At 40.1% G+C, this 27,386-nt stretch overlaps 2 long non-coding RNA genes across 9 annotated transcripts in view; one reads left to right on the top strand and one right to left on the bottom strand.

The window, feature by feature from the left end:
- Positions 1-27,386, bottom strand: part of LOC108883068 (uncharacterized) — a 41,232-nt gene that overhangs the window by 7,403 nt on the left and 6,443 nt on the right. For 4 of the 8 annotated variants that reach the window (XR_001960873.2, XR_007813944.1, XR_001960871.2 and 1 more), the window contains exons 3-4: positions 9,693-9,770; positions 2,014-2,107 (exon numbers count right to left, since the gene is read on the bottom strand). This is a non-coding gene — a long non-coding RNA (uncharacterized LOC108883068). Of the gene's footprint in view, positions 1-2,013; positions 2,108-9,692; positions 9,771-10,707; positions 10,896-17,295; positions 21,293-27,386 lie in introns of those variants that run through there. The other 4 variants (XR_007813943.1, XR_007813946.1, XR_007813945.1 and 1 more) reach the window with 2 other exon arrangements.
- Positions 10,918-18,176, top strand: LOC108883070 (uncharacterized). The gene is made up of 2 exons (XR_001960877.2): positions 10,918-12,824; positions 17,313-18,176. It is a non-coding gene; the product is annotated as an uncharacterized LOC108883070 (long non-coding RNA).

The following is a 27,386-nucleotide window of genomic DNA, read 5'->3' as shown; positions in this document are numbered from 1 at the left end:
TGGGGAGCCAAAGGGGACAGAGTGCATTCTGAACTGTAAGCAAAGCCATTGACTGTCTGTCTGTCTCAATGAGAGCTTGTCTGTGACAGGCCTAAACAGGCCAGGTTTTACTGCTGGAGGGACCTCTGCTATATTTTTCACCAAGAGTCTAAATCAGTTTCATGCCAGCAAATATACACACTGATACAGTCAGGGAGTTTTTACAGCTCCACTTCAGGCCACAAACAGATACAGTACTCAGATATACACTTGTGTGCTGTTTTTCTGTTTAAGCTGTTAATATGCTTTGCCCCATTAACAACAGGGTCCGTTTTTATGTGGATTTGCGATGTACTGTGTACATTATTGTAAAGTGACGTACTCCCGAACAGTTTGTGTCTCTGTTAGGCCAATAATACTGGTGCTACCATGAGCTTGTTGAGTGACAATAAGTAACACAACAAGACTCTTTATAAAGACAATAAACTTCTCAACATTTTGGCTAATTCCATTAACTGTGAACTGGGAAATGGAAGAAAATCACTGCTTAACAGATGAATATTTGTTAAACTGAAGTGGTTCCAAAAGTAAACTTGGCTACAGCTGATATATTAGCTAAATGGTTTCAATTTGATGGAACTGTAAGTCAAATGACAAAAACCACAAATGACGAAAACAAGTCCTGAAACATCAGTCCTCTTCCCACTAATCTTCCACTACTGCTCAACATGGTGTATGTTAAAATGCTGGATGCATGACTCTGTCAGGTAAGTTTAGCAATGGGCTGATCAAGTGGAAGAGCGGCAGCAGGCACCTACTGAAAAGCTGGATATAGTATCAGTGGTCTTAGGGTCAGATGAGAGGAGGATTTTAATAACATCTGCACATGTAATCATATGCCTGGCACATACAGAATTCCAGAGCCGCGGGCAGCTAGCTACTGCTGCTGGAGACTGTAGGGTGGGGCTTGGGGTTACTAAGTGCATGTGATACAGGCACAGTAGGGTTTGAAGCTACAGCTAACAGTGCACTGTGGTTAGGGTGGAGACAGGTACATAAGCACAGAGGTTAAAGCTTTACCCATGCACTCTGGCTCTGGAGTACTATAAGCAGGCAGGTTGTGTTACTATGAGGGCCAGCCTGCTGAGGAGTCTGGGGTGGTGCGAAGGAAAGAGGGAGGACTGATAGAGGGTGGTGGGTGGAAGGGGGTCATGCAGCTGTGGGTCCTGCCAGCACATTTGCCCCGACGGAAAAGAACCGTTTATGGCGTCCACCCAAGGTCAGCTCTTTGAGAAGAGGAGCTGGGAATGGTCCAGAGGGGCAGCCTGCTTGTTTGTATGCAGTCAGTCGGCAACAATTAAAAACCTCTCCATGAGAAAAAGACATATTAAGTATTCTATTATTGTACACTGGAGCACCTCTTTTCTTCAATTCTTACAACGCTCTCTGTTTATTTTAATTTGCTTCTTAACCCAGCATCCAGAGGCACCCACTTTTTCTCCCCCACTTTACTGTGTCCTTCTCATACTGCTACCTGACTACTTTGGCAGCGATACACAAAATGGCGGCGGGGAGCTGAGAGCTGGAAGGCAGAGAGTGGAAGCCATTTTCTAACAGATCCAGGCCCCGACACAGAGAGAGTCGAGACTTCCTATGCCTAATGGACAATTAAGATTACACCCTGTGTGTTTTCTGTGCATGTGCACTGAAGATTATGTTTGCTTTTGTTTTTGTTTTTTAATCTACTGTACTAACAAGCCATTGGGACCACTTGGCCTTTCAAATGGGATAAAGGCACAATATCCAGCCATTATGATTTAATCTAATGCAGGCTCACATTATAATAAGTCTCAGAAAGAGAATGAAAATAGATGTAGACAGAGCAGTTACATGCCATGCATATAACAAATAAAACTTATGCAGCATCTAATTACAGACTTCATCTCATTAAATGAAATGCAAGACAACACAATGGCATTACACTGCATCATTAAATAACAACATATTAAATTTACAATACATTATGGTACTTACAATGCTGCTGCGATCGCCAGTCTGTCTGTCCGTGATTTCACTTGTTGGCCAAATTGTTTGTGCCTGTGGCTGAAGTCAAAACCCATCTCACTGCCTACAAGAGGGAGAGAGAGACAGAGAGAGAAAAACAGAGTGAGAATTGTAGAGTCGAAGGGAGAGACAATTTACAGCAACAGAAAGAGAGAGGAGGAGAAGACAACAGAGAGAGGCAGAAACAAGAGAGTGTGATCAGTTGGAGAGCCGGCAGCAGCAGCAGCAGCAGCAGCAGAGGGCTGTAGGGTCTCCTCTCTGTAGCCTGTTTACTAATAAGCTCGCCCCACGGTCTTGCCTGGCCAAGGAAACTCATTAGTGGAACATGTAACACACCGCACCCTCTCTGCTGGCCTGTACACCGGCCAACTCTCACTGCCGCATGCTCACCCAACACCAACACACAAGCTCCGCCGTGGTCTTGGCCTTGCCCAGTAGCACCCACTCGCTGCATACGTGCACACATTTTGGCATGCTGTATTACTGAAAGCCTACAGTGTCATGTGCGTGGGTGAAGTGGCGCATATGCGTGTACTCGTGAGCATAATAAGTGATTTTCTGCACATGCGGCACAGTATGTTCATGTTCACACATGAGGAAATGTACAGACTGCGCAGTGTTACTGTACGAAGCAGCCTTTGACACGTGCCTGTGTCGTCCTGTTAGCACGTAGGTGTGTGACGCCGGGACCATCATGTGGAGGTGAAATGGGACAAAAGACAACAGATGTAGTTCAATCACTAGTCAAATCTCAGATTGCAGAAAAATAAAGAAGGTGACAGAGATAAAGAGAGATGTGAGCATTGTCCTCTAGCAAACCAAGGAGGACACTGCCAATTAAAGGCCTCCACTCAGCGCGGTGGCGGCTGCTGAAGGGTGATAATTCTGTACAAGGACGCTAATTGCAGCGCGGGACACAGCCTTTGCCGGGGAAGGGTCTTTTATATATTGTTTCTAATGTTTGTAATTACAGTGCAGTGCCTTGGACTGCCGCCAGCACATGTTTATGGGCTCATGAGTAACCCAACTCCTCCAGCCCGTGGAGGGAGATTCATGTCCGAGCTGTGCACTCGCTGCACTCTGTGTGTGAGTGTTGTTTGTGTGTGTATGCATGTTGATGACTCATAAACCCTGGGCGAGTATGTGCAGAAGGGGCAGTCAACAGTATATTAGTATATACCACATGGAAGGCTGCAAGTACTGTAAGAAAACACAATTGATACATATATATACGTGTGTGTGTGTGTGTGTGTATGTATGTATACACATACATATATAATTTAAACTAATCTCTACTTGAAAATATTTTCCTTTGATAATTAAAACTGGAGTTCTGTTGTACTCCTGTAAGGTAGGGTTACTCTAGCTTAACAAAGCAGTTTAAGCAAGGAAACCTGAATATATAAACATTACTGGAGTGCTGAATTACACAGTAGAAAATTGCAGTCAACTCAGTCAAAGAAAATGCAGGCAATGACAAATCAAAGCAGATAGTGTGTTCAGTATTCATTTTCGGTACCGAAATGAGTAACACAAGGACAGCTCAAGCCGGTGTATTTATTTTTATCACTACATGTAGCCAACAAAATTCAGCTCAGGGCTGATGAGCAGTAAGAAAGTGATGAAGCAGAGGTGAGGTGAGGGAAGGGAAGGGATTTACAGTATTTTGATAGTCAGAGAGTTGCAGGCGAGGCCTTTCAACACTTCCAACTTTACATCCAAGTGGAACAATTTTGCTGATTCTGCAGTTTTTCTCTGACTAAATTGCTTTGGCGACAGCGGAGGCCAAAAGCTGAGGAAATATATGAGCGTTGGAAAAGAAAAGTTGAGTGGGTGCAGCTCAATGTTATCTGGAATATCGCTTTGCCTGTCAGGTACATAAAACAAGTATCTGTCCTGACGATGTGTGCTGAGAGACACTCACACGTGATGCTGCAGACCACAGACTAAAAACTCTCTAAATCGCGTTTTGACACATCGAACATTGAGTGGTCAGAGGCAAAGAAAACATTTAGTTTTAATGATTCTAAATAAAAACCTTGTTGGATAAAAGAAATCTGCCTGTCAAAGGTCTGACATATTCCCTTGAGAAAGTTATTTAAATACTCAGTCTTCAACAGTAAGACTTGGGTTGTACAGCAAGTGTATAAGAAAATTGTCCTTGGCTAAATAAACTTGTGAAAAAAACCCACCTTGAACTCAGCCAAAGGGCCCATGATGTAAAGCAACCATGTGAACATCTAGAGGAAAAGAGGGGGAGGTACAGGGGAGGAAAATCTACATCATTTGTCACCCCCGAATCTCTCCCCCAGTCCAATATTATGTCATTATGACTGTGCTCACTGCCTCTGTGGAGTTGCTGTGGTTTTGTGGATAAATTACACGTGACACTCCCAGCTGACATCCTGATTAACACAGGGAGAATAAAATGGCCCCCAATCCTCAGTAGTCAATGGGGTAATGCACTAATGGCTTCCATGTATGGCGAGAGAAGCCAGGAAAAGCAGGTTTAGAGACTTTGGTGTGCATTTACATATGTGTGATATGCATGCAAGTGTATGTGCCTTTAGTTATTTTTCTTACTGAGCCTTGAAAGTTTTGCTTTTGTGCAATAATTTTGGCACTTGTACAAACAACCCCTACCCCAAAAATGCATGTACGTGTGTATATGCTTATTGGGGTCGCGGCCTCTTTGTTCAGCCTCTCTCCTCTCTACTTCCTACTGTACTGTGCTGCTGGCCCTGTATGAGTGCTCCACAGCCTGTAGTGGCCACTGTAGATCCACTCATCTGCTATCCCACATTCCCAGTACAGGAGGGCAACAGGGAGCCTGGCCAGCTTCTACCACAGAGACCTGATCTAGACTGTCTAATACCTCGAGGAAATTTGAACGTGTTTTTCTACAGACTGACAAATGCTAAATAAAACCCTGCGGTACATTTTACTATGACTGAAACAAGTATTGTAAAGTGTAACAAATTGTCTCACAGGTTTTTGCAGAATGTACTGAGATCTTTACATGTGCTATGTTCCCGAAGTGGGATTTCAATCCAGCTCCATTGCTATAAGCACTGACCTGTTTGTGCTAACCTGCTGCACAGTGCACCTCTGCTTAAGTCTGACAGTAAGAATGCTGGACTAATCTAAGGTGGAACCACAAAGTCGTCATATTGACACCCTATATATATATATATATACACACACACACACACACACACACACACACACACACATATTCAACCTGTGTAACATCACGTCAGATTTTATTTTCCATGTCCCTCATTTTACAAGTAAATGCTCTATATACTTGAACTTGAAACGTGAAGACTTGGAAATTGTTGCTGCTTCCACATTAATTGTGTGCATTTATGGTCTAGTAGTTTAGCAATTATACTGCCTTGTGATCAGGAAAAACATATTTATTCTGACATGACTTAAAAAAAAATTTCTACATAAAATTCATTAATTCCCAAAAATCTAACATAAAAACTACATATCATTAACAATGGATACATATTACATCACTGTCAATTGATTTAATATATAGAAAATAAAATGACAGTGAATCAGTGAAGACATCAAAATCCTTCTACAGGACTGCATAAATGCATTTCTAGTACAGGCAGCCAAGGCAGTGCTACATGTCAATCAAATCCCCAACCCTGACAATCCTCCAGAGAGCTTAGATATACAATACAACTTTCATTATGCTGGGTTTCTCAGTTTTATTGTACTTAAAACAGCACACTGAAACCGTTTTAGCAGGAGAAATAAAAGAGGCTTCATTATTATGGCAGAAAAATATATTTACAGTGAGTGCTCACTTGGCCCCCATTCACCACTCCAATCTGGATTTCATATTAGCCAGGAGGAAATTGGATGGAATTCACAACATCACAGCAAGCTCATAAATGAAACAAAATCACATAATCTTAAATACCAATTTATCCACTTAACAAATGAAACAGTGTATTGGTGGGTTATTGCTGTGTTGTACTGGTGAATGACTCATTTTCACTGCGTGTTGCACTAGTAATACACTGAGCACTGGCACATGACCTAAACCACATACTCAAGAATTAAAAAGTATCTGACAGAAATACTCAGATTCAGAGACATACAGTAGTCTATAGAGTACTGCAACACACACACAACCATTGAAATCTACAACAGGAAACATCTTATTCAAGAAGTTATTTCAAAAACCTCTTTCATCTCCATTTGGATTACAAACTAAATAATAATATTCCACCCCCGGATTGTTTTGTTACCATCTGTTAATTCCATGTGTTAATGTTATGTGAAATAAGATTTTCAATATTAAATATACTTAACTCAGACATGTGGCAACGCCTGAGGCTGGCAGTTTGTGAGAAGAGGTTGCTCTGTTTTCTTATTTACATGCATAAACTTTTTGTGCTTTTAATGTTATTGAGAATAGCAAATAATGCAAGCAACTGGGATCATACGAAATTATTATGTACATACTATCTGGTAGTTTTTCCTATGTTAGTCTAAGGGCATAACTAGATAATTATTAGGAAAAACTATATGCTGAGAATTGTAGTTTAAAATAAATAAATAAATGCATAAAAATGTTAATTGTGAAACTTGAAAAGTCAAACAGTAATAATGAGACAGTTGACAGATTTGTGATTTTGCTATCGGAGATAGAACTAAAAATCAGCCAGTATTCCAATAAACTCAATATTCTGAAAGAAAATCCATAACAAATGACAAAAATCAAAGACGTGATCCAATAAGCAAGCGGAGGACAAACGCATTAGCGTGCATATGCATGCATAGTCTTATTATCCACAGACACACACACTTGCACACACTCTCAATCTCTCTCTCTTTCACACACACACACACACACACACACTCAGAAAGAAATATACTGAGGGTGTGTATTCATTAACCATTACTGTATGCTGTACACTAAAAGCAATGCTGTTAAAACCTATATATTTGTCTTATTATATAAAGTTTTTGGTTTTATACTTTCTGGTGCGTTTTCCTCTATGGGCTTACAGAAAAAAGTACTTTTCTCCGCAAGTATTCCCTCTTTGGAACTTCATGGCAGAACTTTTGCAATTCTTAAATAATTCATCCTTTTCAGAAAAAAATCAGGGAGTATGTTATTTTACAACATTTAATCTTTTTCTCTCTATACACCTCACACTATGTTAATGAGAACGTCAAATAGGTCTAAATCAAATACAAATTCAACAAAGCACATTAAAGGTTAAACCCATTAAGTGAAAAATAATTCAAATAATTTTAAATGCCTTAATTACATGCAATAATTTTTTCTTACAATTACTGTGAACATTGTATAACTATAATCCTACATAAAGTGTAATTTATCTCCACAGTGCTCATTATTTGCATTTTTCAGTTGATACCTATAAAGTTTTGAGGTGTTGTCAGCTGGTAATTTTAGCATCTTAACAAAAACATACAATACTTAGCAATAACTGGTATATTCTAAGAAAAATGCTGATTTAAAGTACAATGTCATTAAAAATCCAGAAATTCACATCTAAGTTCAAGGCCACAGTCAAGTTCAAGTTTGGGAACTTGATGTTCTAGCTATGGCCTGCAGTTTCCTTTAGCCCTATTTTTGCAGTATATTCATGAAACACTGGCACCTTTGTATATAAAATAAAAAAAAAAAATAATAAAGAAATATACTGACTTTTAAAGTCTGTTAAAAAGGCGCTTTTGGCTGTCATACGGGTTTAACAGAATAAAGACTTTGAACATACCATTTCATCAAGCCTAAGAACACACACTGAAGGGGCAAAAACAGACAAGGCTATAAAGGCTATAAAAAACATGTTGCCTGCTGTGAAAAAGTCAGTATCTGACATCCTGCCCAAATAAACTTATTAAATTATACATACGAATATGTACATTTGATTCTGTACTTGCATATGTGTGTGTGTGTGTGTGCGTGTGTGTGTGTCCCATGACTGGCTTTGCTGTATTTGCTGTGTAGCTGCAGTAAAACTGGAGTTTGCCTCAGTGCACAGAATGCCTCATTGTGGGCTGTACCAGGCTGTTGGATTGGTCAGGTATACTTTTACAGAGAGAAAATACTGCAAACCCTCACCACCCTGCCATCTGCCTCTCAACATGCAACCTTTCTCTGGACTCCTGCCATCCACTGCCAAAAAGGCCTTAGGGGTGGAGTAGTGTGATACTCTGCCAGCCAAAACCATGTGTGTCCACTGCTAGTTAAGCAGAGCTTATATTCATATGGATGAACATAATCACCTGCATATGGAAAAGCCGAAGCTGAACCTTGAATCACCTGAAAGCTAATATCAGGTTGGTTTTGCCCTTCAAAAAAGTCCCCTTTCACATAAACCCTGATAAGCAGCCCAACATTTGAGAACCACAGCACAAAGAAGGCCAAAGATGGAAGATTTCAATGAATCAACTGCTAATATATCAGATCTAAAAAGCAGATATTTGAAAACAGTTATTACTACGTATCTGGTTTCCCTTACAGGCAATACTGCAAATTAAATGTTATGAATAGACCTGGGGATTGTAAATTGCCATATAAACGCCTCACATACTAATGCAAACTGAATTTTCCATTAAATTGATAAATTTCACCACCAAGTGCCTGACAAAGAGCTGAATGAGCTAAAGTAAATTATGTTTTATTCAAAGCAACTTATCTAGTCAGATTCATCATTGTTTTTGTGGAATTGCTTTATGACTGCTTACAGAGGATTAATGCTCATTCAGGTTTTCTTCTTCCTTCAAATGAAAACAAGGGAATGTTTTCATATGTATCAATATAATTGCAAAAGCATTTCGAGAGACTTTGTATACTCTTGTCACATAATGCCACTATGCAAAAAACATAAGTCCTGTGAAATCCCTTTTTCAAAGAATTAAGATACATGAAAAAAAATCAAGCAATGATGTGATTGACATTAAAAGTAGGTGTATCCAGGCAAATACCTTGCAAATAGCAAAGTGATGGACTGTTAAATATTTATTCTCTATTCTGTCTTCTTAAAATAAATATTAGCTTTGCAAATACTACCCGCAAAACTGGCACTTCAATGAAATGCAGAGAATTCTCACTGAAATCTAACTGACAGTTAAGCTTTTCGGAACATTAAAGCATTCAACATGATCAGTACACCACGTCCTTCTCTTCATACAGTACATACTAAGCCCAGACCGCATCACTCATACACAAATACCTCCACAACCGTGGCCTTCCACTCATCCACTGATTATCACGAAGCAGGATTATCCTGGCAGCAATCAAAGTGCAATTAATGACTTTTGTCTTTGCATTACTAAATTAGGATTAGGTTTTGTGGAAAGCTGGGAAAAGTTATAGAAAAGCAAAGTTAACGGAATAGATATATCGCTCTTATATGTGCTACTGTATACTATATGTTCCTAAACGACATGAGCATGTAGGGTTTTGTATTCAGATGTATAAATGCGCACTGAGGTAAAAAGAAACTTTGTGTAAGAACCCCAAGTGCATCAAATGATTATTTGCACAGGGTGCTTGTTAAACATATAAAGTCCAACACATAAACACATGAATAAACTTCCATCGAAACCATGCAAGTGTAACACACATTAAAACATTAAATATTACTCACCAATATATCAGAGCAAAGATGGCAATTGTCCGGTCGGGATCCAAATTTCAGCAGCTCTTCCTGATTTGATCCACATCTCTGTCAAGAAGAGGAGAAAGCCATAAGCTCCCGTTTGGTGGTTCTTGCAAGACCCAGTGATTTCCCTCAGACTGTCCCCTTCACAGCCGTGCCTCAGCCCTAAGCTCCAGCCTGAGCCCAAACCTCAGTCTCAGCTCCAAGGCTTACTCCTTCCTCCAGCCACAGTCTAAGCCTCAAGCTCAGGGCTGCACAGCTCGCCTGCCACCGGCTAGGTCCAGGCCTGGCGAGGCCTGAAACAATAGGAGGCCATGAGGCTGTCTGCAAGGCTCCAGCTAAGCCCGTCTGCTAGTTAACAAGTCTTTGAATGAGGAATGTTAGCAAACAGACAAACAGCATGCCTGATGCATGCAAATAGCACAACCAGTCCAGTCACAGCCTTGGCTGGGCACATGAATAATTCAGCAGTCTATATGCTGCTCTCCCACATTACTCCCTCCCTCTCCCCAAATGAAATGCCTTCACTAGAATAAGTGTGGCAAAGTGTTCAGACCCCTACTTTAACAACAGCCTTGGTCACTACATCAGTTTAATACTTCATATAAACATGCGATATTAGCACAAAGTGGCCATGTAGAGACAGAACATGCTGGGTTACTTCTGACATTTCGACTGCAACAATTTGAAATTTCGCGAATACTACTTTTTTTTTTTTCGCTTATTGCCTTTTAATGTCTTTTGTTTGCAGTTGGCACCTGTCCCAGAAAGAGCTCCGGCTCAGCACACCACTCATTCCCCTGTTAGGAGAGCGAGTCGGTGTGAAAGAGAGAGAACAAGGGTGAGTGAGAGACTCAGAGGCAGAGACAGAGAGAGAGAGAGAGAGAGAGGACATGAGAAGGAAATAGAAGGAGAGACAGAGAGTAAAGACGAAGGAGGTGCAGTACTTCACACTAGTCGCTGGCGCTGATGAAGGACATTTCTTTAAAACACAGATGTGTACCATGCTCAGATACTGGTCACATTCTCTGCTTGTCATCCACAGTGGTCATCCAGACCACGAGCCCACCACAAGCAGGTTACCCGTCAGAAATGGCGCCCCGGCACTCCAGGTGGAACAAGGCCCATCACATGGCGAAACACCACCTTCACGAATTTCCATCCAAAAAGAGAGAACCCAAATAAATACTACTAGAACCGTCAGCGAGAAAAAAAATACGAAGACGCGGGACATTTTTAGAAAATTAAATACAAAAGAAAGGAAGAAAAAGCATCAAAATCCAAAGTGATGCAAAAATCAATGCGCCAAAAGTGAGAAAAGGCCCCTAAAAAGCAACTTGTTGCCAGGTTTTGCAGAGCTGCTGTGCAGCTAGTTGGAGGCAGAGGGTTAAAATCCAGCTAGTAGTGAGTGAAAAAAAAGCTCCGTCTATGGAAGGGCGGGCTGTGGGGAGGCCCTGACTGTAGAAATAGCAGCAGACTTTTTCTTTTTTTTTTCCCCTCGCAGAGCTTAAGTCTCCCCCTTGCGTGTGGCTGGAGCAGAAAGAGGGGAGCAACCGAAACAGAGAGAGAAAAAGAAGAGAGAGAGAGAGAGAGAGAGAGAGGAAGAGAGGAGGAGACAGCGAGCGCACAGTGAAGGGGAGAAAAGCTCCGCTGATGATGAAATAGGAGGTGCGGTGGAGCGCGCGAACCAGTCACTTTTTCATCACATGTCCAACACAGCAAGGAACTGTATTTGCACTGGAGACGGGGGAGAAGGAGGGAGGGAGCATAAGATGGGTGGGAGACAGAGACACAGAGGGAGAGAGAGAGAGAGAGAGTGGGAGGGTGGAAAGGACTGAATGTGGGAGGGGTGGAGGAGGAAGAATGACACAGAAATCCACTCCTCCAGCAGTGCGCAGACGCAGTGCACACACTCACACGCCATACTGGGATACACTATACAGTACCTCAGCTACTATATCAAATAGTGAAAAGAAAGGCAAGGAAAAAGAGAGAATACACAATCATTCAGAGTGGACTGTCCTGCTGAAGGATCCTTGAAATATGCAACACTTCTGAGAGCTGGTTGAATTATTAACCTTATCTCGTACTGCAGCGGGGCTCTTGTCGCTGCAACAGTCTTGGGAGCACACTCTGAAAGAAGCACACACTCGCGGAGTGCATTAACTCTTTAGCATGCCACAGTGACTAGCGTGAATGCACAGAATAGACTGGCTGCACACATATACACACACTTACACACACACATTCACACAGGAAAAAGATAAGCTTGCAGAGTGTTTAGTTCAGTAACATGTGGCAAAGAACGCACGGCCAGGACCCTCCTCCTTGCCTCGACTCTGTCACAAAGCAAACTGAATGCTGAAGCTGAACCCTTGCAGCTATTTTGGCACAAAGTCAAAAGGCTGATAAGCATTTTTGGGTGAGACTTTGCTGCTTTTCCTCGAGGAAAAACAGCTGCCACTTGCCCTGTGAAGCGCGTTCAACAGTTCAGTGAAAATTTTCAAGAAACCCTCCCAGAGATGCTGATTTGTCCTTCCTAAAATGGAGGAATAAAAACATAAAAACAAAAAACAAGAAAATATGATCTAAATAATTTGTTCTAACTGAATCCATGTAGCGATTTACACAAAGAGTAAGAAAACCAGAGAGGGAACTAGAGGGGGGAGACCTAAACAGCATGGCTGTTTCCACCATCTTAGACTGTATTGATTATTCTTTGCTGTAACGTCTGTCTCTCTCACACACTCTAGCTCTCTTTCTCTCCCTTCTGTCCCTCCCTCCCTCTTTCTGCCTCTGTTCTGCCACCTTCTCTACTCGGCGATCAGCATTTGGCTTTTTCCATTTGTGGCAGATTACTGTAACGCTATTGTACAACAACTTCCTGCCTCTTTTGGCTCTGGTTCTAAAAACTGCAAAGGCAGAGCTCGTGGCTTTAACTTTTTCCCCTCGGCCTTGAACTACAGGAGCTCTATAAGGAAATAAAAGGAGGAAGGGGATATGTAAAGTGTATCTGTAACTGAGGAACTATTTTGATTGCATTTCTGCTTTATAAACTGCTGAGAATTAAAGAGGGCAAGAGGGGACTACATGCCTAGCAGACACAATGAGAGAAAAAAGGTGGGGGATAAACTTTTCTTACTTTTACTCTGTGAAAACTTTGTGTTGGTTTTGGAGGGCACTGCATTATTAGTGGGGCTCAAGCTCACGCAGATTTGTCTAACATGGCTGCTACTGCTTCAGGCTGCACAGTTTGTGAGGGTTGCTTTCATAGCACAGCCACCACCCCGCTCCTCGCCGGCTCTCTTCCTCACCACAGCAGCACAGAGACTGGACTCTTCACAAAAACTATTCTCCCCTCTGTGCTCCCCTTTGCTCGACAGGTTTCAGTAAAAACACAGGTGGCTTAACACAGACGATGTTCAGAGAGTCAGAGGATAATACGAGCATTATTAATACTAACTCGGAGCGCAGATGGCTGGACTGCAGTTTATTTGTTGTCTGTTCTCTTTCCCTAAGTGAGATACGAGCTTGGTTCAGGTGTCTGCATTGGCATGAGATATAGAATCCTATTAGAAGGCGAGCGGCTGTACGTCACATCTCGCCATGCGTTTTAACCAATTGAGAAACCCATGACTTCATTGTGGCTTCAATGTATAAAGATGTCACGTGTATAGGTTAGGAGACCTTATTTGGGAATAACTTGAATCATAAAACAGAATATGTTAGAACTCCAGTCATTAAATGTTTTAGAGCGGGAGACTCTGCGTATTTATGCTTAGTGTGCATACTGCACTTTGCATGGCATAAAGTTCATTTGAGGATACAGTTTTGGTTTTGGGTCGCCTGCCAACTCTTACCACTGTGCTCCTCTACATTGTTCCTCCGTTGCCTTTCCCAGTTATTTATCACGTTTCAATTTTTAAGTCATAATTTATCATATGTTAGAGTTTTTAAAGTGAGAAAATAAACCTGTCTCTGATTAAATGCATTGTTGAAGTTGTTCTTGTACCTTTACAATCTTTACCTCTTTTTACAACTACTAATATTTTCATTTTGTATTTATTTTCAGACTAAATTATCAAGTACGAATATTTCTACAATTAACGGAAATATGACTGTTCTCTGACTTACATAACTTACGAAAATAAGCAGAGAAAAGCAACAGCTTTTTGGCTGAAGAACATGGCTGCTACATCTGTGTGATACAGAATCAGTCAATAAGGTCTATTGATAATACGACATGAAACAAAATGGCAGACGGCGCCATGTTATGGACTCTGCCCGACGTCATTTTACTATTCAAGAAGCAACAACAAAAAAAATACTTGCTCTCTACGCAAATTTTTTCTGTTGATTTTGTAAAAAGCATCAGATGACTATTAAAATGTGTAATATTAAAATATCTAAGTTTTATATGTTATAAAAGGAATACAAAGCATATTAAGAATATTACACAGAGGGAGAAATACATTTAAAAAGGTTAAAAAGTATAAATTATAAATGTTGCACATATGTATCCAACATCTGTGAACTAATAACTAGATTTATTATCCCAGAATTATATATGTATATCGGGGCCTTGAGCAAACCTTCAGTCTCACACTGATCAAACTCAAATAGCATATGTGCTGTGGTCTGCTGCAGGCAGGAGATCATACTAAACACATATTTAAGTGCCTTGAGCGACATTTGTCAGCCAAGGCAAGCACTCTGTATTACACAAAGTTCAGATAAGGGGACAGGAGGACACACTACTGCATAAAGATGCTGTTTTTTCTATACCTTTCCTTCTGGAGCTACAGGAAACAGTGAGGAGAGCTGCAGGAATATGAAATTGCAGTGGGCAGGGGATCCGCAAAGACAAACAATATTTGCACTTAGTCATTTGCAAACATCAAGGACGCATTAGGAGGTTGGGAGGGTGAGAGAGGGGCGGTTCTGTGCTTGGTCAGCAACCACTACTACATCAACATACTAGACATGATATGTGGCATATAAAAACACATAGATATTCTAATGGACTTATTCAAGGGGATAAAAGCTAACCACAAAAGTATCCCTACACTACGAGGGAGGACTTTATACTCTCCAGGAGCAGGAGCAGAGTCTATGAGGTGGTCTTGCTTAAGCCCCGCACGTGTCTAAACAACTTCTCTATTACACCCGAGACCTCTGAGGGCACTCCCCATCGAGCCGGGAACAAAGGCCATGACCCCTAGGTCAAAAGTGTTACACGGGAGGCCAAGCAGGCCCATTGAATTTTCCATTGCTGTTTGCTTTAAGAAGGTAAAGATTACTAACACATTAACTAATGCCGATTAGGGGGTTATCCCTCATGGGACTGAGGTCCCAGGGCAGCACATCACGTCTTATTAACACAACCTGACCTTTGACCCCACCAGTCACCTCAGGCAGCCGACTGTGACCACCACTTTCGGCTCTCTGTCTGACAGACACACACACACTCACACAGACAAGGAATGAGGCAAGGAAGGAAAGAGTATCAAGGCAAGGTACAGCACAGCTTGAAAAAAATAACTGTTGTCTGGACAAACATGAATAAATGATACAATATTATACTGCATGTATTGCAGTGTAATGCTCTCGGCAACACTGCTAAAAAAAAACGAAGGATGTTTGACTTACATTAGCAAGCTTTGTATCATCTGTGTATCTCAAAATAATTGGAGTAATATTTCTAATTAGTATAACTTCCTAATTACCATAATTGATTCAAATAAGTTGTTTTCCAGGCCTTCGACAGCACGTGTTCTATCAAATTTCATAAAATGGGGGCATGTGCAATAAAGTTGTCATCACAAAATGGTGGACACAAGACATGCGCAGTATTGATGTTCCAGATATATCATATGATGATGATGATGTCCCAGATGATCATATGATGATAGGCGAGAAAGGGCCAATTTCTTCACAAACTCTTTCGGCCATGCTATTCAAACACTTTGCATCAGCTGAAAAGCAAAATTTAAATGTTGTGATGAGCTTACTTAACCCTACATTTCCAAAAGCAACAAGCCAATAATATCTCATGATGAAACATATCTCACGCTCACCATCTTTGAAATTACCACTTCTGATCAGATCATTTGTGGTTATCTATGTCATATTAATATTAATTAAATGAATATAGAAGAGTACCAGGATTGGGAAATTTTCCCTGCAGTGCTTTCCTCAAGGTCAAGTTCATGCTTCTGCAAGAAATGTGAAAATTACACAAGTTTTTCCTGGATTAGTTCTCACATGTTAAACTTGTAGATACTACAATTGAGCACTTATTTGAAAATGCACAATGTAATGGTTGAATGTGTTTGGAACATTTGAAAACAAAACGTCAATATTTTACAAAATGAATAAATTCAGTGTATTTTATAAAATATATTCATTCATTTCGAATTTGCTATTGGTTTGAAACTGTTTAAGACAACAAACTGCTGGCTGTTTGCTTTCTGAGTAAGTGCTGCCACATATATAATTAAAAAAAAGGATAAAAGCCAATTTTAAATAACAATTTATCAGGAGTGTGTAATGGGAAAAAAAATAGATACAAAAATGTGTGATATTTTAGTTTAATTAATTTCTGAAAAATACATAGCATTTTTCTTCTCTTTATATTAGCTTTATTGTAAGGTGTAAAAGGGAACTGATTATCAAAAAAACAAAAACGTTAAGGATACCGATTTTGTTTTGGCAAAATTGAATGCGTATGAAATGTACATACATACACTGAAGTTTAAAGCATAAAACCCATGGAATTATTACTACTGTATTTAATTTTGTTTCTGGGGGGAGAAAAACTCATAACTATACCAGAGCACACATACAACTCTTCCCAAAACATTTCAGTCTGATAAAACTTTTTCTTTTCCCTGGGCAGAAATACATGTTGGAATTTAATGAGAATTGTGGAAAACTGTACTTATGTGTGTTTATATCAACTTTTCAACGTTTACCGTTACATAGATATTGAAGAAAGCAGATATCAGTCACAGCAAACTATAGACAACATGCTCAGTTTTGAAAGATAAACTTCTGACTAAATTACATGTTTTCAACCATTAACACCCTGATTTGGATTAAGTTAATACAGTTTGTTGTGATGAATATAAATCTAATAATTGATGGCAATACTTTTTTCCCCTCAAGGAATATATCTGATGATACTGGAATTTTTTGGTGGCCCATTTTAAAGCACTGCATATTTCAAAATCAGTTCACTTGCATTTACAAGGCATGAATTATTGCATTTGTTGTTAGTTCAATTGACTTTGCCTGAAATGTTTCACAATGTTCCCGCTGTACTTTTGTAATATTAAAGCGCAAAACAGAGCATTGATTTTTAACATGTGTCAAACGCCTATCAGTTAGCTTTCTATCTCCTGCCTTATTTAACAAATCAAAAATGTAAAAATCTGAATAAATCTTGAGTCATAGAATGAGCTGCATATCAAATAAATTTAAAGACATATTCTAAAGAAACTACATTTATAGAAAGGTCCTGTATACTAGATCAGTTACTCTTAGCAAGAAAAAGAAGCATAAAGACTTTTTATGGCACAAATAAACTCACCTTGCTGTTTCTCACAGGATTCTGAGAGAAGAAGAAGAAGAAGAAGAAAAGAGACACAGGGAGAAAAGGGGCAAAGGAGAGCTTCTCCTGGGAACAAGCTGGAAATTATGGACCTATTCGATATCAGACCTCAGAGTGGACAACCTATCCAAAGAGGGACGCGCCCTAACTGTAACTAACAACTACTTCTGGCAGCCCCTCAACAGCCAAACATATTGTCCTGGATCAGGGCAGCTTGCGTATGGCAGCATTGAACTAGGGCAGCTAAGACAAGAAATCCACATCTAACTACAGTATCAATGATGGCATTAAAATGTTGATAGCAATGCATTAAAAGTAAATTAATGTATTTTTCCTTTATGTTTGAGATAGAGAACTGGGCTCTATGATCCTTTCATTTTGCTCATCAAACTTTAAACATGTTAAGGTGATACAGAGTGATTTTCATACCTTGAGCCTGCTTATATAAAAATAAGGACAATACTTATGGTCAGCACAGATTTGTTTTTTTTTTTAATCAAACATTATTATGTATTATGTAAATGTTCCCAGATACTTTTATTAGTCCTGTGATCTTGCAAGACCAAAATCAAACACTGGTACAACACGGCTTATTGATTTAAACCTACCATCAATGTCTGTAGATTTTTGGTTTTTATATTCAGTATTATAGCAGAAGTGTTGTAGCAAAAGTGTGTTATTAATGTATGAAAAGAAATGAGTTATGGTGCAGGATCATCTAATGTTATAAATTATATTTTTTCCTCATAATAATTAAAGAAACTCCTCTTAATAAAGTGACTGTTTATTAATTGTATTACCCAAGATATTATGGTAATTTTAAGAGACATTTCAATGTAATAAAAATCTTGTATAATAGATATTATGTGTTGTTGAGTAAACAGTGGTGTGAGTAAACTTACCTAAGGCACTAACTGAAGTACTGGGACAAATTCTCAGAAGTCAATGACGCGTTATAATAAAAAAAGAAAATTCTCCTTTTCTGTCCACTTGACCAGCCTGTGCAGGGCTGGTACATACCTGAACTTTCCCTTTGCAGTTTTCCCCTGAGGGCTGCTAATACCTACTTTAAACAGTCATGGTCATTTCATTTTACTCTCCCTCAACATTAAGCCAGGAGTGCACAGGACTGGCATTTTAGGGGCCACGTCAAAACGCCTGTGTCTGTGCCACAGGGCTGCATGGAGTCCAGCAGTTGAGCCATACGCACTCAGCAGTTCACTGCCTTGACAAACACTTTATGCGTGCTGTTTGTTATCTTACACAATCTCTCTAGCATCCTTGCTCTGCTGAGAACAGCAAAACATGCACCTAGTACACCTTATCCATTTCATAAACATGCTCTCCTTCTGGTGCCTTCTCCAACACAGAATCACTGAGCACTTCAGCCCCTGAATCACTTCACAGCAGCAGTTTCTCTCCTTTAATTACCACAGTAAAGTTAGCTCAGTCACAAAATAGCTTTGATCAAAGACAACAAGTGAGGCGGGAAATATTGTAGATACTCATCCAATTCCCACTTCAGCAATGCCATTTAATGAGCTTGATAATTGCCTCTAACTTTCTGCACAGTAAAAAAAAAAAAAAAAAAAAAGAAAGAAAAAAAAAATCAGTGGCCGTCCTTTAAAAGGGGAAACAGTCCTGATATTGATTAGAAAGTGACAAGGATAAAAACACTGATTAGGTAAATTCCACTTGAGGTGACAGACCGTAATTGATGTGCATAATGTTATTAGCAGAAGGATATTTATCTATGTGGGAGAAAAGCAGTGCTTCACAGGACAGCTGCATAAACAGAGGTTTTATTACTCCACGGGCTATTTCTGCACATTTAGTGGCTCTTTCAATTCCAGTAAAATATTATTTTTAAGAGGAGCATAATAATATGTGTTTAAGACATGGTTCAAATTTCAAAGAAAACAGATCTGGTGCTAACACTGTAGATGTCTAAAAATGTATATTGCCCATATATATTTTTATCATATTTATTGGTTCTCCCCTGTATTTAACTTTGTGTCATTCATATTTTAGAGCATGTATCATATATCAAAATGGTCATTTTAGCACATACTGTAAAGAGGCAGTGATGTAAATATAACCCTTTATGGTACAGTACAGAGAAGGTGTTTTCTGCATTTTGACATAATAACTGGCCAGTGCCTTCAAAGTGAACAAAGTAGTTCCTGCAGATACAGTGACTTGTTGTATAACTCTGCATTACGTTGAGCAAGTACAGACACCGAAGAGCTTGGTGATCTGAGGTCAAACACATTCTACAAAATGGTTGTCTCTGTAAAACCTGAACCTGAACCTGAACACAGGTGTTCTTTACTCTGTTCCTGTGCGTTTAAAACTGGTGTGTTTGATACAGAGGTTTTTCTCTACAGCACAGCTCTTAGCACCTACTGGGTATACTAGATATGCTGGGCTACTTTGTAATGCATATGCAATTTAAACTATGTAATATTAAATATTAAGTAATCTTTCTTTTGCCAGGATTTGCTTTGCATGCAAAGCTGTCTGAGCTGCACTGCATGTAAATAAATGTATTATTATTATTGTTACTATTATCATTATTATTATAATCATTATTTCTCATTTTATTATAATACTGTTGTGGGAACAGCAGTCCTGTTCCTCATGGTTATGGCTCCAAACACATAAAGCAGAGTATGGGGACAACATTACAGTTTATTGGTACTAAATTCTTACTTTCTGTAATTCAGGGTCCCTGTGTGTAAATTATATGCACTGCTTATTCTTAACTGTGCTGACTATATGGTGTGTAACACTCTCTGGTCCGCCCATCATCATCATCATCAGGCTAAAGGTGTGGACAGCACACATGGAACTGCGATACGACAGCCTCTGACCTCTCACACCAGCTTAGAGAGGCAGAGGGTCATGCAGAGGACATGGCGGTGGAGGGAGAAGTCAATCTTATCCTTCCGTTCCGCCACAGGCCTGGGTGCAGCGACAGCAAGATGAGCTAGAGGGCTTTCCAAAATCCACACTCGTTTGGCTGGGAGCAAGGCATCAGGGCCGTGTGTGTTTCAAAGGAAATGCTGAGGAAAGCGTTTTTTGTGGCAGCACCCGTGCACTTGACAGTGTGTATTAGCCTGCCTCTGTGTCTTTGCTCCGTCCCCACCCTGACTCAATATCCCTCAACACCAATATCTGTCATCTTTAGTAGCCAAAATGGCAAGCAGCCCATTTGTCTCACAACAGTGGAGAATTCTACCTCGCCTCATCTTGATATGGTTCTCAAATGTACAGACTATTTTTTGTCATTATCTCTACACATTACAAATACCTCTGGCTCTGCTAAACAGCATAGGGCCGATGGGTTAAAAGGCAGGAGGCACTGAAATGAGAGGGAGAGAGAAGCATCAGCTCTCTGACTGCTGTCAACTGAGCCTGTGCCTCTGTAATGGACGGGGGGGCAATAACCTGGCACAAAACCAACCACTAATGCCCCTTAAATGTCAGAGACTGCAGAAAGGAAGGGAGACAGCAAAAACGAGAGCACATTTATATTTCAGTATGGCAGATGCCATAATGCATTGATGCCTCACAGTGAGTGCACACAAGGACACCAGGAGAGAGAAAAAGAGAAAGCAGACACGAAAAAAGGGGAAATGAAAATGAGAAAAAAAAGGACTCTGCAGCAGTGATGGAAGCAGCCCCATCTGATGGTTGTCTCTATTCGACAAAGTTCAGAGTGGATCTGTCTCACTCTCTTGCTCTCTCTCTCTGCAGACGAAAATCTGGCAGGGTGGGGGTCGGGGGGGACGGGGTTGAGTCTGGTGTTGGGGGTGGGGTTGGATTGCTGGAGAGAGTGATCTTTTTTTCCAGTGGGGTGAAAGGCGGACGGTCATGTGTGCAGAGCTCATGACAAAAGGCCCTTTTATGTGCAGCGTATGCAGATAGAGGAGGCTTCTTTGTGCACAGATGGAGATCCCATGCCTGGGTCTGCCTGCGGCGGAGAGGGAAGGGAGAGAGAAGAGAAGAGTGTTGGTGAAGGGAAGGGAGGGGAGGGAGGGGTGTCTCTGGCACTGAGTGCCATCACTGTGTCTGGTGGGGGGAGGGGGCATGGAAAAGGAGAACCAAGCCGTCCTGGTCTTGCCAGGTTCAAACATTAGGGAGGGGCCACAAGGTTTGCTAAGAGGATACAGGGATTGGTGACCCCATAGTGGGATCACAAATAGAGCCCCATCTACTGTCTAATAAGTGGATCGGGGTCAAATATTATTTGCAAGTAATCTCTGTTGTTTGTTTTAACGAGCTTGGGAAAGCATGAATTGCCATAAATAGAGCTAGAAAGTTTAGACAAGTACAGGAAATCATGTAAAACTTACCTGATGTTAACTAAGGATTATTGGCTAAGAAAAGTTTAACCTACTTTTTTAAAGCCAACTATCACAAGCTCCTAACAGGTTAAACAATCAAACATAAGCATCACAACTTTACCAGCTAAAAAGGGCCAACTGATCATGTGAATTATCAAGGTGAAAAAAATTACATCTAATGCAAAGTCCAGCATCAAATTTATTCCCCCACATGTCTCTGCCACTGTCTGCTATCTTGATGTTGCTGCTTCGACCCTTGAACTGTCTCTGTTATGCCTGTAATCTATCAATCTCTGGATAGAGTGTCAGCTAAACATTGAAGTGTCCACTCTATCCTGATGCAACCTCTTCTCCTGATCATGAGGTGACTCCCACTGACATCCCGTCTGCTGAGAAGACGTCACATCCTTTAAGCGGCCTCCTCCCACCTACCAGGACATCTTGACTCTCAAGCCAGACAGATTCCTATCCTGCCAGAGCACCAAGTCATATGGCCATTTTCACCAGTGGACAGATGGACAACACCCCCCCACCACACCCCACACCCCACACCCCACACACACACACACACATACATACACACTGACAGTCACGTTAACCCCTTCACATAAGGCTGAAGCTGCTGAAACACGTAGAGACACAGAGCTGAGAGTTGTTACCACTCAAATGTGGGAAAGTGGAAGATGTAAGTGCAGAGTTTGTTTACAGAGCGATTTCTCTGGGGATGCATTAAATAACATGCTTGATAGCTAATGAGCTAATGTTAGCTAGCAAGTGAGCTCATTATCCCTCTATGGTAAGCTTGTTAGCGAGAGAGGAGACATGAACAGTTCTTCACCACCACAACACAACTCTGTTGTCTTCACATGAAACTCATGAGTTTGTGGTTTTCGACACTGGTGGTCAAGGACATGGTTCATCTTGTGTTCAAGGTTAAACCTGTGAAATCACCGCTGATAGACTGACGACAAAAATGATACCAGAGGTCTCCATCTTGTTCTTGTTTAAAAAATTGTAAATCACTTTGTGTTTTGTGTATTTCCATGCCAGCTTAAGGAACACAAAAAGAGTAGAGAACAAATGATGTACCGACTACTGCAATTTTGTTAAAATGACAGTGTGTGTTCGGGCCTTGAAATGAACTGTTTGGGATCAGCAGCCAAATTGGCTACAGACTCAGTATTTCCGCTGGTTTTCTTGACATAAACCTAATTATGAGCTACTGTATCCGTTTTAAACATAGTGTAATATGAAGAAACAATAAATCTTTATCAGTGAATTTCTACAAACTAAAATGCAACAGAATAAATATCAACAAATCTATGTACAAAATGAAATCAGAGCGAAAGAGAAAGTCACAAAATTGTTCATCTAATTATATATACATTTTTAGAAACATACATATTTTTTTCCCCAGGGAGAACACTGTGTAGTCCAGTCTTTTTTTTTAGCATAGTGGAGAAAATCAGAACTGCAGGTCATATGATGCCTCTGGAGGCAGCAAGACTTTCTGCCAAAGACATTCCCAATAAATAAATTAAATTTTTCTAATAATATAATATTTTACCAACAATTATATTGATATACTTTTCTCTGGCCCAGTAAAACATCACATGGGGATTCCCATGTTGTTCTGTTGCACTAGTTATGTAAATAAGCAGTATTTTGCCTAACTGGGTTAGCCACAACACATTAGCCATAACAGCACTATAAGTTTTCTCATTGCTGCTGTTTGTTTCAAGGTCTTTCTGCTCCAAAGTGGTCAAAAATCATTAATGAATCCTAGAAAGTTTAGTGCAAACAAATAAAGCTCCTAGGGGTTTCTAGCAATGATAGTTCACATTTGTTTTTTGGGTTTTACCTGTAATACTCTGTCTGCAATTTTCATAGTAATTTTTATAGTAATGACAATTTTGTTTTTTTATATATCCTCATGAATTCCCTAACACCAGTAACTCATGCAGTAAAATAATTGGAAATAGACATATTGACTAAATCATTATGAAGAGTTGAGACTTTGCACAGACTAACTTGTGCATTTGCACTTGTGGATTTTATGACTCATGAACATCTCTACTGCTTTCTCTCTCTCTCTCTCTCTCTCTCTCTCTCTCTCTCTCTCTCTCTGTGTGTGTGTGTGTCTCTCACTCACACACACAGACACACACGCACACCACAAGCAGGCAAGCAAGCAAACCTGATAGCAAGCCCAACAAGGTAGGCTTAGGCTAATTAAAGTGATTAGGTGTTTTGTCTGAGTACTGTCTTGGTTTGCTGGTTCTGGCCTAACCCATGCCTGGCCTGCCTGCAGTCTGCTTGCCAGGAGTCCAGGAATGAAAAGCTGGCACTTACCCCTGTCTCCTCTATCTGATCCCCTGTTGCTACCCTAGATGCCAACAAAGGTATTTCTGCCCCTAATCAACAGACAGGGAGGAGAGAGAGATATATGGAGGTATGCTTGCCTGAGATAGAAAGTGAGGCAATAGGGCTTAAATTCACAATAAAATGTAAAATGTATTTCCATTTTTGCCAGCAAAACATGCTTTAAAATCATTTATTAAACTATCTTCTCCATTTAATCTTCATCTCATGACATGATGCATTTACAAAGTGAAACCAATATATAATCATATCTTCTCCTGGATCTCTTCAATCAGATTATTTCTTACAGAAAACAGATAGGTAGCCTAGTCCTAATATATCGAATCAAGACAATATTCTAGAGAAAATTGGTAAAATAGAGTTAAAGGTGGGGTGAAACAAAGAAAGACAATAGGATGATGAAGATGGTGATGAAGAGGAAAACTCTTTTTGGCATTTTTCGATATCCGCCTGTCTCAATTGACCTGTAAAATCTTCGAGACTGGAACAAATGCAAATAGCGCTGACTTGCTCGCACCAAAAAATCCTGGAGGCTTTTCAAATGAGCTCACTCTCACAATGGTGGGGTGCCCAGAGCAGGGTGAATATGGGGTCTGGGCTCTGAATGGCACAATGTGTGAGAGCCAAACAGGGAGCTGTGAAGTGAAGGCTCAGGACCCTCCAGGCTGCCTGCCACTGTGCTGAGCTGAGCTGAGCTTCGGCTGCTTCCACAGTGCAGAGCTGACCACTACCACTACCAGCACAATGGTCTTCTGATCAGCAATGCCAGGCTGACACTGCACTGCACTGTAAGTATGGGTCTCAATATCAAAATGAAAATAAAATTCAAAATAGAAATTGAAATTCTAAATGAATAATACTAATTATTTTCATATCAAAAACTAATGTGGACATAGCCGTGAGCAAGTCACACAACCACCTCCTAAAATTTGATAACTGTAAATTTAGTGTGCATTTTTCCAGTTAGAGTCAGCCAAGAGGTAAAAGGTTTGATTCCTGCAACAGCGAATGTCACATGCCCTCAAGCAAAACAATGAAGCCTCTTTCTGCTCACTAACTTCTAGATACACTAAATGAAAACAGGAAATTCTAATGCTACAAAACTTCTTTCAGGTATCACACAATCTAAGAAACATGCACTGATTCCTTTCTCTGTTTCATCAGTATACATTACACCTGTCACCACTGTACTTTAAAAACACGTTTTCTGTTACTGTTGCTATTTTTGTTTTAATATGTGTGTGTAAGGTAAGGTTTAGCTACAGTAATACAATAATAGTTTAACCACATAACCTTAAACATACGAATGTAAGAAACAACAACCAAGTTAAATTTCTTCACTATTTCAGTCCTTAGCACGGCTCTAATTCTCTTCAGCTAAAACTTCCAAAAACAGCTGTTACAATAAATTAGTGTTGGCATTTGTTGATAAATACAGCCAAATAAACAACTGAATCTAAAATCTTAAAGCCACAGCATGTTTACAGTTTTAAAAACTCTGTAACTGATACTGCAAAAGTAAGGCATTTAATCAAATCAGTCCATATCAATATTGTAAAATCAAAATCTGACCATAACTTGCATGTAGTTTCAAAAGCAAATTAAACAAGACTCTGATTCGTTGATCTACAGTACATTTGAGCAGCACTTCACTGTGCAGCCCCATTTCCCTGCCCATGACTGAGGAATGTTTTGGTAATATCTCTTTAAGAGAGAAGGCTGAGCCTACAGCTGTGAGAGCTCTCTGCTTTGTTGCTACTCTTATTTCTACTTTCAAACTTCATTTTCAGCCCTTGCAAGATTTTCGGAGCCGCTCTCTGGACATTGGCAGGCACTTTCGCCAGCAGCCAAACTTCCCAGCATGCCTTGTGGCAGGGCTGGTTTTGTTCACAAAGTTAACTGTGAAGTCGACATGAGATACAGACCCTCCTCCTTCCCTCTTAACCAGAGCAGGTTTACATGAGATACATGATATGCTGTCAGAAGAATTAAGTTTTCATATTTTCACTGTATTTACAGCTCTTAATTTTGTGTTTCATTACACCAATATTACATATTCTTTCAAGAATTGCTTACAACTTTTGATGCATGACTGTAATTTGAAAGCTGTGGTTGAAAAACCCAGCAAACCTCCAAACAGTGGTTATAACTGACATATCATAATGTTTTATATCAAACTTCTTCTTTCATCATCTCTCCAAATACTTGAATTAAATGACTGGAATTAAAGACACGTTTTCAATCACACTGCCCTCAGTCCACTTTCTGTGAAAGATGCATCATCAAAGCTACTTAATAGCCCAAAATGGGACCCATTTTCTATGATGCACAACTAAATTACATTTAATCCTAACGCCATGGAAACAGTTCCAACCCTTTGCTCCAAAGTGGATATTACATCTTCCACTGGATGACATGCAAGGGACAGTGCAGGCAGCCTGCAGCATCTGGTGGACACCTGTAAGACTGCAAGTCACTGGAGAGAATAAGAGAGGCCTTTGTGATTCTGCTAAGTCACTAAAAATCTGGGCCAGAGTATACTGACCCTCAGTGCACCAGCCAGTTCCATAGCCTTTAGCATGGCAGCCACGTGGGGTATATAACCTGTGCATTCGATCACTAAATCAAAGGCAGCATAAATAACAATGAATAGTCAGTGAACGGCAATAAAAATGTCAACACCAATCTGGTCAGCCAGACAAGACCAGCTTCATGGGGTGGGAAGCAAATCAAGTCCTGCCACCATTTTCAATTGTTTCCAAGGTCGCACAGACACAGAAAGAACACGTAAGAATGACCTGTACACTTCATCTGAGTCTTTTTAAGTAGTTACAGTCTGATCTGCAATTTCTTGGAATGAAGTGTACAGAGAGAGAGATAGAGAACTGCCTCTGGGTATTGGTCAGGCCTTGAAAACTAAATCACTCCTCTCACACGTTTGCACAGTTAACCATCCCCCACGTGTGTAATGTTAGAGTCATGTTACACAGCAGATTTGTAATGTAGAACATATATTAAAGTTGGACAGACATTACACAAACATCTGTGAAATACACAGTAATGCAATCAAACAAAGAATATCTCTGCATTGAATTCTACCCTTTTAAACTCAATGTTCAATTTGTATTGAAATGTTTTTTTTTTTCCTTGAGGCCTTGGTTTGTGAGTTTTTGCCTTTCACTGAATTATAGTGTAATGCTACATTACTGTTATTCTAATATAGTGCTTATGTTATTTTGTCCATAGTGTGGACGATCAGGAAATCAATCATTACTTCATCTACATTACCAAATATATGAAACAAATGACTCTTGTACAAACTGCATAACAAAAATGGCA

The sequence above is a fragment of the Lates calcarifer genome, linkage group LG10, assembly GCF_001640805.2.
Source record: "Lates calcarifer isolate ASB-BC8 linkage group LG10, TLL_Latcal_v3, whole genome shotgun sequence".
Classification (NCBI taxonomy): Eukaryota; Metazoa; Chordata; class Actinopteri; family Centropomidae; genus Lates; species Lates calcarifer.
The sequence above is the reverse complement of the archived record's forward strand: the minus strand, read 5'-3'. Positions and strand labels throughout refer to the sequence as shown.